The following is a 14,882-nucleotide window of genomic DNA, read 5'->3' on the forward strand; positions in this document are numbered from 1 at the left end:
TTGACTATATCATAGAGATTATTACTAAAGCAACATGAAATACTTCGATGCTAGCTTTCCATTCTATGTTCCTACTTTTGGTTACACTTGCATAGCAAATCTTCATGACTTTATGGCACAGACCAAGCATAGGCACACAAGAGAATGACAAAACCTTACAATAGGTAGAGTGCTTCCCACTCTCGCCCCCTCCTTCCTCCCCTCCTCCTTTTGCCTTCCTCCTTCACTCCTCCCCTTCCCCCTTCCTCCTTCCCACTCCTCTCTCCAACATCATCCCCTTCTCTTCCTCCTTGCATTGGAGAGACCTTCACAGGCCCCCTGCCTGTACTCTACCACCCCCCTCCTCCTTTTATACCCACAACAAAAACCTTCTGGAGTGAGAGGCTACTCGAAGAAGCCACGAGCCTCCTACGATTAATTGAGCATCGTGAGCTTAATTATGATCGCAAGCTCCCAAACATACACAAATTAATTAATACAACGAGCCCTAGTCCACACATTGACACAGGCACTCTCACTTTCCAAACTTAGAGGCTTATGTCATGGAGGGAAATAATGATGGCTATTTCGGATGCTTTTCCCTTGGAAGAGCCTAATTTGGATGTTTTTCCTATGATGCATGACATAATGATCCAAGGGAAAATGAGACATGCTATAAAGGAAATGTACGATCAATGGTTCTCAAGAGTGTGGGAAATAGCACCCTGAAATATAGAGCATTTGCAGAGCATATTTCCCACCTATTTCCCATAATGCATTTGCACAACATAACACAAATGGCTATTTCTTAAGTATTTCCCTTCCATGACATAAGGCCCTTACAAATTTTCATCTGCTTTCATGAATAAAGAAATGGAAGCACAAAGAGCTAATCTCGTCTTAGGCTTACTTTACGGCTTCCTCCACACTCCCTCGGGCCCCATGAGGAGGCTACACCATCGCAATCCGAGGCCGACGCTTGGAACACTCTGTAAGTACCACTTTCCAGGAGAGCTTGGCTTGGTTGTGTTTGTGTCTGTGTTGGGCTTCGAAATTCGAATAACGTGGCCACGTTGAACGTAACAAATATAGCGCTCTAATCCAAAAACCAAAAATAGTGCTTAAGTTGGTCGCGTATCAACATATGACAAGTCATGGATAGAAAGGAAAATGCTCACGTCTGAGCAAGCGAACGCAGTTGAATGCGCGGCGCCCATGTCCTAACAGCCATGCCTTTGTTAAAGTTGGGCTCATTTTTCATGCATCAGCTAAGCCACCAGCTCGAGTTTGTTTATTGCGAGCAGTGCTGAAATTTGAAGGCTTCATCAGGCATCAAAGCGTTCCAAGCCTTCATACGAAGTAGGGGAAAATTTTGGGCCTGCAAAAGAAACTCACTCCAAAATTTTAGCCTTCATGCATAGAATGCCACGTGCAGGGAGCAGATTGCAAAAGAAGACCTTATATGCAGACGAACCTGTTAAAAAAATTTAATGTGTGTGTGTGATTTCTCTTGGGGGGCGGGGAGACTAGAGGCACCAAGCAGGCTGGCGGCTGCAGTGCATCTCTTCTCAACGTTGCAGCCTGCATCTCTTCTCAACGCTAGCCTCCAAGATGCCAGACTCCAGTGTCAACCGCCAACAGTCACAACGCTGCATCTCTCCCCAACGCTGCAGCATCTCTTCTCAACGCCAGCCTCCAGGATGCCAAACTCCAGTGTGAATCGCCAATAGTCACAACGCCAGCGGCCACAGTTTCGACTTCCATGGAGAAAAGCCAACGAGTGAGGCTCATTAAGCGGAGTCGGAGAGTCGGCCAAAATCACAGACAAATGGTGAGTTCTATAAATGTCTCTTGTTTGGCTGAGTTCTGCATCCGATCATCGAATGAAGTTGGAAGTGAAGCGTGCCCCTCCTGTGTTTTTGCATCTTCCCCTTCTATCTCACGAACCCCTCAAGCTCACGAGCCACGCAAATCTCTTACTCACCTACAGCATCGTCTTGACTCTTCTCATCTCATCCTCTGCCAGCGCACGCTCTTCCTTCTCCAGCTCCCCTATCGCTACCTGTAACTTCTCTGCTTCACTCATCTCAGCCGCTACCTGTAACTTCTCCAGCTTCCCTTCGCTACCTATAACTTCTCGTCGTCCACCACCTTCTTCTCCACGTTCTTCCATTCTGACCACTTGCATTTGTGGTTTGTGAGAAGCGGCATCCGCAGCTACACATGAACCCTCCCGCTGCTGCTGCTGATTCTGAATTGGCTAAGGGCATGGTAATGTGCCACCGGAAGTTTTATGTAGTTTGCCATCGCTGTCTATCAATCCTACTACAGATGAATTGCCATCGCGATTCGCTGCCTGTCTGTCATTGCTTCAACCATGTCTTTGGTTTTCTTTTTTGGAAATTGCATTTCTCGCTTTCATTTTGTTGGTCTAATATTTGTGGTTTTGGTGTTATTGGTTTCATTTTGTTGGTGCGGTTTTGGTCATCAATAAAACAGGTAGAGAGAGATTCTAGATGCCATTATTGAGGGTGACGAAGGCTTTCTTGCTTCTGAATATCCGTGGAGCCCAGGTGAGTTTCATTTTTCCAATGTTTTTTTTGCATGAGAGAGAGAATGATTATATGAGTATGAATTTCAAACACTACATTTTAATGCAGGATATAATTTTGGAATGGAGAGACCCACATGTCTATGCTTTCATTGTGCTCCACGAGAGCACGAGAGAGGATGTTTGAGCCTTGCACTTGTCCTCTGAAATTATCAAGGGCATTATGTCTTGATGATGCCATCCATCAAAGGGCTTTGACCTGCAAGTGTATTGATTTTGTGCACACTCCCGAGTGGTTGTGTCCTTTGTATGTTGAGCATAGACCCATTCAAAGGCGAGCGCCTTGGTTCCAAGAGTAGGAAGGTTGCAAGTTTTGAATTGCCAAAACTTGGCTATATTTATGATTCCAATGTATTGATTTGTTGAAACTTGGCTAAGTTTATGATTTGCTAAAACATGGCTAGATTGGATTTCTTGCTTATAAGTGTTATGCATATTAATTGTGCCAGGGTTAGAGGTCTTATCATTAAATGCATTCTCAATGGAAAGAGATACAAGCAAAGTGGTTTTGGTAGACCAAAAAAGGATTCAAGACAAAGGACCATTGCTGATGCTTTTTTGCATTACTCAACCTACTCAACCTCAAGAGTCAGTTGTCTTGGATCTTAATGCATCCATACATGACATTCTCTAAGAGAAGATATTGAAGCTTCTAATGATCCCAAAAAGAAAAAAAAAAGGAAGGAGAGGAGCTTCAAGATAGAGTGGAAATTTATCCACAAGTGGGCCTATTGCATCAAAGATGCTAATGGTAAAGAGAGAATAAAATGCACTTGGTGCACTGAATACTCTATGGAAAATACTTTTGGTAAAGAGGGAAGCACCACAATTAAACAACAAGCACTAGATAAACATGCAAAATCAAAGTCTCATCTTTTAGCTGCTCAAAGATGGAACATGAAGGATAAGGGATCAGCTTTACCCATTGAAAAGCACATTGATTTGTTGGTAGAGTCAGAGAAACATAGGATGTTGCTATATCGGACATGCCTCTAGAACCATATAAGAGTCATTGTGACTTCCTCAGGTATATGAAAACTCCATATATGCCTGTAAATGATGAATATTCCACTTATACAAATTGAACTTCAGGAATGGATTTCTTAAAAGTAGCCAAAGAGATCTATTGGGCACAATTAAATAGTAAAATTTCTAAAAGTCCATTCTTCTCTATCTTGGTCGATGACAGCACAGATGCGACATTTGAGCATCACTTAATTGTTTACATGACATATTTGCTGGAGGACGAAAAAGGACCTATTGTATGCAACTTTGTGACACTTTTACCAATCATGGATGCAAAGGCTGAAACCAAGTTCGATGCTTTGATGAGCTTGTTGGAAAGAATGCAACTACGTTTAACACTTTTGATTGGTTTTGCATCAAATGGAGCATCATCCATGATAGGTCCTATAACAGGTTTATATACTAGAATTAGAGAAAAGGTGCCTTGCCTTGTGGGTGTACACTGTGTTGCCCATAGAGAGGCATCAGTAGTCTCGGATGCTTGTGGGCACTTTCCATAATTTTTATTCATTGATGGCTTTGCTAATAAAATTCATGCATGGGTCGGAAGGTCATACGAAGACATGAAGACTTAGGGGACCTAATGAAAGCATTTAAACTCACACCATTGGAACTTCTAAGAATCTATGACGTTCGATGGATGTCTGGAGGACATGTCATGGAAAGGCTTCGTTAAAATGATGCTAGCTTTGCTTCAGAACTTTCTTCAAAATGATGCTTCACTATTTACAACAGCATCAACATTTCAAGTACAGTTCTTAATTCATCTTCTTGCAGATGTTCTGGTAGAGATGAATGATTTGAGCAAGCAATTTCAAAAGGAAAACATTGACATCACTTAGATCAGTACACGTTTGGAAGTTCTCATAGGACTTTTGAGGAAACTTATGAGAGTTCTTGGCAAATTGCAAAGATGGTGTAATGTCTTTCATAGACAAAGATGGTGTGGTTCATCGGTATGGCTTGCATTTTTCATGTCTTGGTTACAATACTTCTATTGGGGGATCAATTGGTAAATGCATTGCCTTAGGAAAAGCATTTGTGATGAAAATCATTGAGGGATTGGATGCACTTTTTTTGGATTTGCCACTATTTAATGCAGCAAAAGTATTTTGTCCCAAAAGCTATTATGAAGATGAAGATGATAGAGACAAGCAATTAAGGCTATTCCTTAGTCACTTGTGTGGTAGGTTTGGGGTCGAAAATCATAAGTTTATGGACAGGTCACGATGTGAGGTGGAGCTTGAGCGGTTTTGTTTGACACTCCATAGGGCATATCCAAGGTGTGGCTTGCATGCAACATGGGAACAATGTGGTGGTGAGATCGAATGGTTGCAAGCTAGTAAGTATGGCTTCATGTGAGCATGGATTTTCAAAGCAAAATAGGATTAAAGATGATGATAGAAGCAGTCTTACCCTTGAAACACGGGAGACACTAATGTTTTTATCCCTCACGGCACCTCAATCATTGAATGAAGTTGATTGGGCAAAGATTTATGAGGCGTGGTTGAATATGAAAAATTGTAGGCCTCTACGGCTTGATGCATAAAAGCCTTCTGATGTACTGGTCTTTTCCATGGGCTTAACCAACCTACTTAATATATCCGGCATTTCTTCTTTTTTTAAATGAATCATTCTTTCTCATTGCCTAGAGTGAATTTTGAATGCCTTAAAGGCGATGAAAACTCAAAACAAATTCATGAAGTCTGATTTTATTCTAGGGCTACATTTGAAGGCCAAATTTTGATTTGGGTTTCTCTATCGAAGGCCGCTCATTGTATGAGGCCTTCCATATGAATGCTTACCCAGGCCTTCAAATTTCAGCACTGATTGTGAGCCACGGGCGCTTGCCCCTTGAGTTGGCCCATTTTTGATATATGGTCTTACTTTTGGGACTGACCATCCCTCCTCTTAATTCAAGGCGGCATGTAATATATATATATATATATATATATATAAAATAGCCACTCAACTCAAAGAAAACAAGTGGCTGGTCATTTTCAATCGATGGCAAGCTATTTGGATGATACCAGTGATGCTATGATATCCGTGAATGCTAGCCCTGACAAACAGTTTTGGCAAATCACCCCTACTCTCCTCTGTTCTTGCCTTATGGGATTCTCACTACATTAAAGTGGCATGGCCTAACCTACTTTGCCTTCCTTGATAGTAAATTCCTTTAGGAGGATACCATGGGGTAAGGTTTTGGACCTTGGTACAAGTAACTTTCCAAATGACCACCTTTTATGATAATAGATGGAGGTTCCATGCTACGGCCAACACTAAGTGGAATTATGCCTAGGAATCACACAATGCATAGATGAAATCAGTCCCCATTCTACGTGCACACATGTGTAAACACTATTACAAAAGGGGCCATTTTCATCGCTTATTTGCAAAGCTTTTAGGTATTTTGAGTTTCTTTCAACTTAAAAAGGGCCTTTTGCCCAAAATGGTAGTGGAGCACTAGTAACTAAGTCATCATTAGTACATTCATCGATATGAATAATGATATAGTTGTCAGTATTTATATTAATAGTATTAACTGTATAGTACATTAATGGTATAGTTGTCTGTATTTGCATCAATATGGGACACGTTAACTAGCATCTATTTTGAAAATAATACCAGTGTTTATACCAACATACCAACACTAAGATTGCTAAAGTTTTTACAATTTTTGGTTTTGCATAACTGTGTAGAAGTATTACTTTGTACTTTTGATAGAAAAAAAGATCAAAATATTAAAATTTTCCACACCAAGTTTGGGTTTGCATACCTTCATATAATCATGATGCAATAAAAAATTCAAATGTCATAATGCAAATACAAGTTAATTGGCAAAGGAACTAAGTCTTGCATTTAGTATAAGTCTACCTCTAGTTTTATCCCTAAGTCTCCTATATCATCATGATCTATAGTAGCTAAATCTTGATCCTCAGGTGGTGATGATGATGCAGTAGAAGCACTAGAAGATGTACTATTCATAGATCCCTCGGAAGATTATGAATCATTTCTATGACTTCTTCTCCACGGCAATATATGGATCAATGGGAAACATTGGCATCTGCATATACACATCTCTATATTATGAAGATGATTTACCTCAAGCAATAACTAGGGCACATACCATCGTCTTTGATTAGAATGTTGGGACGAAAGATAACTTATGATCATCCTGAAAATAGCATTATTAGTAAACATACAAGAAATGCTTCAAAGCAAGGTCATGATTAGGTTAATTCATTTTTATGTACCTATTCACATTGTTCAAGAAGGGCTATCACTTTAATTTGTCTCTAGTCTATGGCGAAAAAATTAAAATCCACTTCCATCTTTTACATTGTAGTATTGGGACCATTATAGAAAACTCTAAACCATTTTACCTCAAAGTAAAAATATTGAATTATCTAAGCTAGCCATGACTTCACAATCAAATGTGGTCCTATTTGAATTGATGCATTTCACATAAAAGTTCCACCCATATGACCAAAACTCATTATACTTCTTGTACTATAACAAAATTGCATTGAAATTAAGCTATGTGTATCATAGCTCATAAGCAAATAATTATAAGTTTGAGCCAAATTAATAAGTAAGTAGGTTACTTGTAGATGGCATCCCCTTGCAATCTCCCATTCATGCTCACTTATTGTCTCCTATCTTTCTCACCTTAATGGAGAGCTTTTTGTAGCAAATGACATGATATATCTTTGGGGAGAATTGAAGAGTAGCGTCCCTTGGATATGGTGTCCTACATCTTTGTCAAAATTAGCTCCTTGCAGGTGCTCTCTCATATTTCTCAATCCACTTTTCCTTGTCGTTGCCACTAAGAATACAAAACTTATTTACCTTCTCCATCAAAGATTCCATCATCTTCCTTATAATTTCTTTTTGTTGAGCAATCTCACCCACCTATTGACATATTTTTCCCTTGCTACATGGTTCAACTTGGACACTACCCTATGTGCTCACTTCTCATATACTTGCTAAGATACTCTTATTACTAGCCTAACACCATACTACTATCGATGCTCCAGGTTGTAAGGGGAGCCAAGCCAAGAGTCCTAGCTTAAATGCTCTAACATGGAGATGAAGACATGTGGAATGCTCATCAAAGAATATAGAATCAAGACTTAAAGGAAATGTCAAATTATATTATAGAAGGGGCTTGATGCCCACTCAGAAATAATGTGAGTATATGTGCAATGTGGTGTGGACACTTCACTAGCATGGTTGTGTAGAATACAAGCAACTATGCTCCTCCAAGCTCCAACTCTCACCCTAACTCTAGCTCTGCCTTAGCTTAGTCATTGTCATCCCTTCTAAAAGGGATGGCCTATGCCTGTGAACTCCCATCCACTTCTTGTATTGGCTTCTTACATTGATCCTATAGTGTGCAGTGTGCATCTATGTCCCTCCGACCATCACTACCCAACCACCTAGGGGTTCTTGGCCTGAAACCCCTACCACTTGCCTACCACCTTGTCACTGTCACCTTAGCCATGTTCAAGTGAATCCTCATGGTCACCAAGGGTTAACACTCACTAAGAATTATTTGATGGTCTTTTCCTCACCTCTAGATTTGACCAATAACCATATTCCCAACCTTAGTAGGGTTATCAAATGCATCCAAAAATGCTTCATGGAACTATATTACTCTCCATATTGTCAGGAAAACCAAATTTCTCTAAGGGGTGGTTTATATAAATATCTAGGAGGAGTAACTCTTACCATGTCACTCAAATCATCCAATCCATTATCTTTAAACATTGGATCCTCCTCTAGGGACAATTGGTCCATAGTATCAAAATAATATGGGGGAGAAGTTTGTGTACTTTATCAAAATTTGTCATCCAGGGAGGTAATTGTTCTTTGGGAGGTTAAGACTTGGAATCCAAGAGAAGTACAATATGTGTTGTGATCTTAAAGACCAACTCCTTCTCCCACTTAAGTCTCTGCTCACCCAACTAAAATTTTTGCTCCTATCACTAGTACAATCATAACCACACTCAACTAGTCCATCGGCTCTGTTAGTTGTGCTAGTCCACCTTGCCTATGGCATCTCCATCACCTTTAGGGAGGCTCCCAATGTGCAGCAATGTGTTTCGCAAAAATTACACCTTGGGAGTCCATATCAAATCATCACAATTGGTGAATTCCACCTCCTAGGAGTACACATCAAGGAGGAGGTAGCAATGGAATTTCTTGTGTGGCATTTGGAAAATGGAATTAAAACTATCAACCCTCCATCTAGGCATCTCTAATATGTAGTTTTCTAGCTACAATTGCACTTTTCGGATCTACCACCTACATCCCCTAATCAATTGGGAATTGTGTCACAAAAGTCTTAAGTAGGGGACCGGGTGCCTATTCTATGGTAAGTCGATCACTCGACTCTAGTCTAATGGGTCGGTGACAATCCCCTTGTCAATGGTCATTGTAGTCTATTACTTCCCCTTTAACTAATTGTGGAGATATAGTGAAACACCTCGACATTGCCAGACATGGAGGTAAGCATAGTTTCTCAATTGTGCAGTCTTCTTGGCCTCAATAGAAATCTTCCTTATTATAGCAGCGGCCTGCTTTGACTTGGTAGTAGCTTCCTCCATGTCTATGGTAACCTTGCTCTATCCCTTGAGAATGGTCTTTATTGTCTCATCAATGGCCTCTATGTGCTCTTTGTGCACTTCTCGACGCTCACGGGGTCTCCATATCAACCTATTCTTCCTCATCTTGTTGTGCCTCTTTCTCAATAACTGGTTCAAGTCTCACCTTGCCATTCAGAGAATCCTTCTTTATGTCTCCAACCCAAGATCTAACTATGTCTAGCTCTTTGAACTCAACTCCTTAGAGTTTGCTAGAGGAGTTAAATCCTCAAACTCTACATGGTTAAGCTGACCACCAATACTAGTCACAATCATAGTCCCACCCACTTGTTCTTATGTCTCTATAATAGGTTTCTTCTCAACAAACGTCTTGGGAGAAGGTTGTCTCTCAAGAAGAGTGGTCTGCTGCTTGGAAGGGGGTTATGAGGTTGTGTTTGGCAATGTCAAGAGGAGGATTTGAGATGGTTTGGAGAGGGAAGTGTGGCTCATTTCTTGGGGGAGAGGGCTAAGGAGACTCATGGATTGGAGTGAGCTTCATGTGAAGGCATAGGGTAGTGGATCAGGTTCTTTAATAAAACTATCTTGGAAGAGGAGGGGGTGGAGGAGTTTTAGATAATGATTCTAGAACACTCACCTCTTCAAATTCTATCAAGGTCTTCAAAACCACATCTCGAACCTCTAGATGCTCTCGATCCACTAGCCAATTCAAATGCATATGGAACCATTTTCAACAAAAATTATGATGCTATGCCTTCTAGGTAAGCATCTCTGGCCATGAAACTACTCCAGAGATCAACTTGTATGTTATCATGTACAAGTGTGGACTGATAATTTAGACATACATGCTCAATATATGAGTCAAAATTCTTCATAAATACCTCTAGCCAGCTGATTTGTACCTTGCCTTCATAAGCTAGCTACATGGGCTTTTTCCACATACACCCTTAGGCTGTAATTGGTGCTCTCCTTCATCCCCATATACTCTAAGAGGAACCTAAAGAAAAGTTGCATATCTGGGCTAATGGCCTTATTGATAAGATAGCCTTGAGACTAGTGGAAGGTCTTGGGCTAAAAAATCTTGCTACAATACACTAGACTGAGCACTAGAGTATGCTTCGGCATCCCCAAAGTCATTGGAGATAATTGAAAAATCTCTACTAACAACCATTTTTTGAGATGCACTTGCTTGTTATTGATCATGGTGTTGTGCATATCTACATCATAAGTTAAAAGTAGCAACCTCTACACTCCAACTGTCATGCCATGGAAGATTTTCCATAGCTTGGAGATTATTCCCCTTGCACATCTTCACAATTGTCTTTGGGTACTCAATTGGATGAGGATTTGTAAGTTGCAGAATCATCTTACATCATTTTACAAGTTTCTCACCATGTCCAAGAGGAGCTGAAGCCATGTCACAGGCAAGAAAGGGAGTAACAATGACAAGTAAGATGCAGTATGTGATATAGTAGCAGTAACAAGTATGTGATACAAGATTGTGGGTGGTTGAAGTGAATCGTGATTCAAGGGAAGAAAGTGGGTCAACTAGCAAGAAATTGCACTATGAGGTGTGATTGCTGAGAAACTAAAGCACTCTTTGCTTCTTCATGTAGCAACAACTCATTGGAGAAGATCCATCATTGGATTTGGTGCTCCATGTGATGCCTCAATCAGAACAAACTTGCTATCAATGCCATGATTATCTTTAGTTAAGGTGAGATAAGGAGATTCTCCACCATGTGGCATCTTCCTATGCACTTGTGGACTACACACTGGCACTAAACTCACTCTAGCAGTTTGGTATGACTTCCATTGACCCCTAGGGGGTCACTATGTAAAACCCCCATATAGCAAGTGCGATCAACCTGGGTATTAAAAAACTCCCTACCTACGGATTTTTATAACCTATATACAAACCTTCTATAAATTTTTAGATGATAAAAGTATACAACCCTTCCATAAATTTTTTCATTCAAAAAGTGGAAGTTTCCACTTTTTGAATGAAAAAATGGGCCTCATGTATGAATATTTTAACTACATAAAAATATTAAAATCGTTCTATTAATTGCACGTGCTATCTTACATATTGCTTAGTGAACCCCTCCTCCCCCCCCCTCGAGGCCATTGATCAAGTTGAGATATACTTGACGTTGCAAATCAATCAATTTAATTGTACAATTACTTTAGTCAATTGAATTGTACCATTACTAATGGACATCTATTAGCATGGAGGGTCCATTCCATCTGAGTTTGAGATTGGTAATCATTGGCCGTATCTTTGCATGCTATAATAGTGTAAGAATTCCTTTTGTAAGATTGTTTCAAATAATCTCCTTATCATTCTAGGTTTTCTCCACCTCTATATGATCGATTATAACCCATCTAATTTAAATGCACAACTCATCCAGCTCAACTAGCTACTATGATTGCCTTGTGATTGCTTCTTGTAGTGATGGTCAACTACAACTCACAAACTTAGGGGCTAATAGCTTTCAATACGAAATCCATCTAGAATTGAGATAAATTTATAGTGAAATTATAAGCTATTTGGTAAGTCGAGAATACAGCAATAGGAAACTTTGTACCCTAGTCTTATCAGTGTCTACTCTTAGTCTTCCTAAGCACCAATTTGAGAGTTTTGTTGATAGACTTAGCCTGTCCATTACATCAAGGATAGTAAGTAGTTCCACCATCAATTCCTTGGTCAACAACGTAAACATTTCATTCATAAAATGAGTTCCCTGATCACTAAGAAATTCAATTGGGTAGCCATACTTGCAAATAATGCTCTCAAAAATAAACTTTGCTATAGTCTCGCTACAATTCGAGCTGAGTTTTCCCTTAAGCACTTAGCCTCAACCCACCTAGTAGCATAATCATGGCTACTAGAATATATTTATTCTATGTATATTGAGCTATATTCTTGAATGGATCTATGTAATCCAAAACCTAATGCTAGAATGATTCCCATGGTTGACTCGGTTGCAATGGCATGTGATCTAAAGGAAGAAATACGTCAAGTATGTGCATCCTTAAAGAGAGTATTCCACCACAATAATTTAGCTTGTAAAACTTTTTGAGTAGTATGGTCACCACCAAAGTGACCTCCTGCAAGGCTTATGTGTGTCTGATTTAGTACCACGGCTTAATCATATGGTAGAACTCACCTTTGTAGAATGCCATCAGCACCCTAGCATAGATATAACTCACTACCACAATGAAGCTATACATCCAAGCCTTCAAGGCCAATTGTATGCACTTACCATTTGTCATATGTCTGGGAAAAGTTCCCTTGGGTAAATAGTGTAGCATCTTATCATACTCAATTTCTATGGGGTTTCTATAGGTCAATTACTAACAAATGGGCATCTGGTAATTCAATAGCAACACCTTTATTCTTACCTGAGATTGGCAACTGAGATAAACAATTAGCTCTCACATGTAATTTCCCTAGTTTATGAATAATTTGCAAATTGAATTCCTATAGCAATAGCATCCATCTCACCAATCTACCTTGGATCATTGTTTTATTAATGAGTTAATGCAAATCTTGATGTTCAACATAGAAAATAAATTGATTTTAGAGCAAATAATATCAAAACTTTTACACACTATATGCCATGCCAAGAGCTTCACGCTTGGTTGATGTACATGGACTCAAGTTGTGTTGTCAATTAGCTTGCATAATACACTAGATAATCCAACTTCCAATTTGGTTGGGCCAATATGATATGAGTAGCATACCCAAAAGCATCCACACATAGGGCTAATATTTGCTTGGCTGTAGCCATTTTCGTGAGGTTCACGGCATTTTTTGCATATGGGTATCTTGCCCATAACTTATGCATTGCTCAATGGAATTCAACAAAATTTGTCTTCAAGTTGTACTACACATTCCAAAGTTGAACATGAGACCAAAAAACATATGGAATAAATATTTGGAACAAGACTATTAAAGCACTACAAGTGCTATGTTGCATGTGAAGCATGCATCGTGAAGAGTATAGGATATAACAATTTATTCAAAAACAACAAAATTTTGCTCTACAAATACATACAACCAAGTGATCATTCAAGACTACACTACATAAGATTCTCCTCAACCAAAGGACAGACCTAATTGAGAACCTTAGATGTGGTTTAAGGGCCCTCCAATGTTGTGCTAAAATTATGCACACCATTCAAAGGCACGCTCCATAAATTTTTCATGTTTTATTAAAAACTAATTGAAAAAATGAAAGCCAAACTAGTGGGACTAGTGCATGGTGGTCTTAAAACATTGATATTTGGTGATATTGGTATTTAGATTCACCCTAGAGTGAAAGAATTTGAAAATGTGAAATTTGTGCATGTGCAAAGATCTTTTAATAAATCCAACACTATTTACAATTTTGTATTGGTTCTTTCCATGCAATTCCTTGCTATATGGCTCTAAGCATGTCAAAGATCATTGCATTTTATAATATAGAGCTTCAAATCCAATAGCTTGCCCTTTGACCTATTTGTATTTTGAAGTACTTTGGGCCACATTGCACTTGCTTGAGGGCAGCTGGTATATCCAATTTGTTGACTAAGGGAAATCACGGCGGTGGCTAAAATTTCACTATCCTTGTGCACTTTCAAAAAAATTCATCTCCTATCCTATAAATCTTCATTGTCATCCAACAAAGTAAATTCTCCTTCTCCCACCCTGCAACATGCCCCATGCTAAGTTAGCTCAACGCGACCACGTTCTTTTGGTTTGGCATTATCTTCTTTACTCGAGTAATTCATGTTCTATTCTTTGCTTTCCTCACAAGCTACTACCTAGTCTCTATTCTGGTGGCGATTCACTAATCGTCTCCATGGTGTCAATGGCAAGATGCAACTCGTCATGGCTTGCAAGAGAACTATACAAAAGCTATGGGATAGGAAAGCTAAAAAGATTGGTCAAGGCACAAGGAACAAATTGCTCGGGGGTTCACTATATAATCCTCTATATCAAGTGCATTCAAGGCCTAATTTAAAAGTCCCTTATCTATGAATTTTTCATGAATAAAACATGAAAGCAAAACCAACAAGAAAGACAAAAAAGCAAAGAGGACAAGACAACACAATAGAGGAAAGAGTATGCAAAGTAGAAGAACAATATAAGAAAACATTAAACTAGAAAATATCATATTGTGTTGCTTGTTAAATTTAGTATTCTTAATTGTCTTTCATTTATTATTTCTCCAATTCTTTTTAAAACAATAATAATGTATTAAGATGAAGTATGAGAAATACAGCTTTTTATATAGCAACATTTATAAAATTGAGTGCTTACAAATCATCCTACTAGCTTCCAACCTATCTATTTCTTGATCTTCCAGTTCATTCTCTACTCCTAGATCTTCAAATACATGTCAATGTCTTGGGTGCAGATTGAATCACAAACCCCCACTAGTTGTCCACTCGATCGGGTTGAAAGACCACCTAAAACAAAAATCCATGATATGTTCATGCAAGCTTTAATGAACTTGAAGGGAAAATGATATCCATATAAGAAAATGATTACTTGCTTGTATTGCATGGATAGCACAACTATAGCTTGAGCACCTCTGCAGATGACTCTGACATTAGGGGAGAATTGGGGTCTCAAAAGGGCCTCCAATTAGTGTTTCCTAATTTCAAGGGCT

At 39.2% G+C, this 14,882-nt stretch overlaps 1 pseudogene; it reads left to right on the forward strand.

Annotated features, from left to right (window-relative positions):
* Window positions 1–2,495: 2,495 nt before the first annotated feature.
* LOC147903427 (uncharacterized) lies at window positions 2,496–5,165 on the forward strand (annotated as a pseudogene).
* Window positions 5,166–14,882: the final 9,717 nt, after the last annotated feature.

Source organism: Dipteris shenzhenensis, chromosome 3 (assembly GCF_047967505.1).
Source record: "Dipteris shenzhenensis isolate YYH24624 ecotype China chromosome 3, Dip_SZ_1.0, whole genome shotgun sequence".
NCBI lineage: Eukaryota > Viridiplantae > Streptophyta > Polypodiopsida > Gleicheniales > Dipteridaceae > Dipteris > Dipteris shenzhenensis.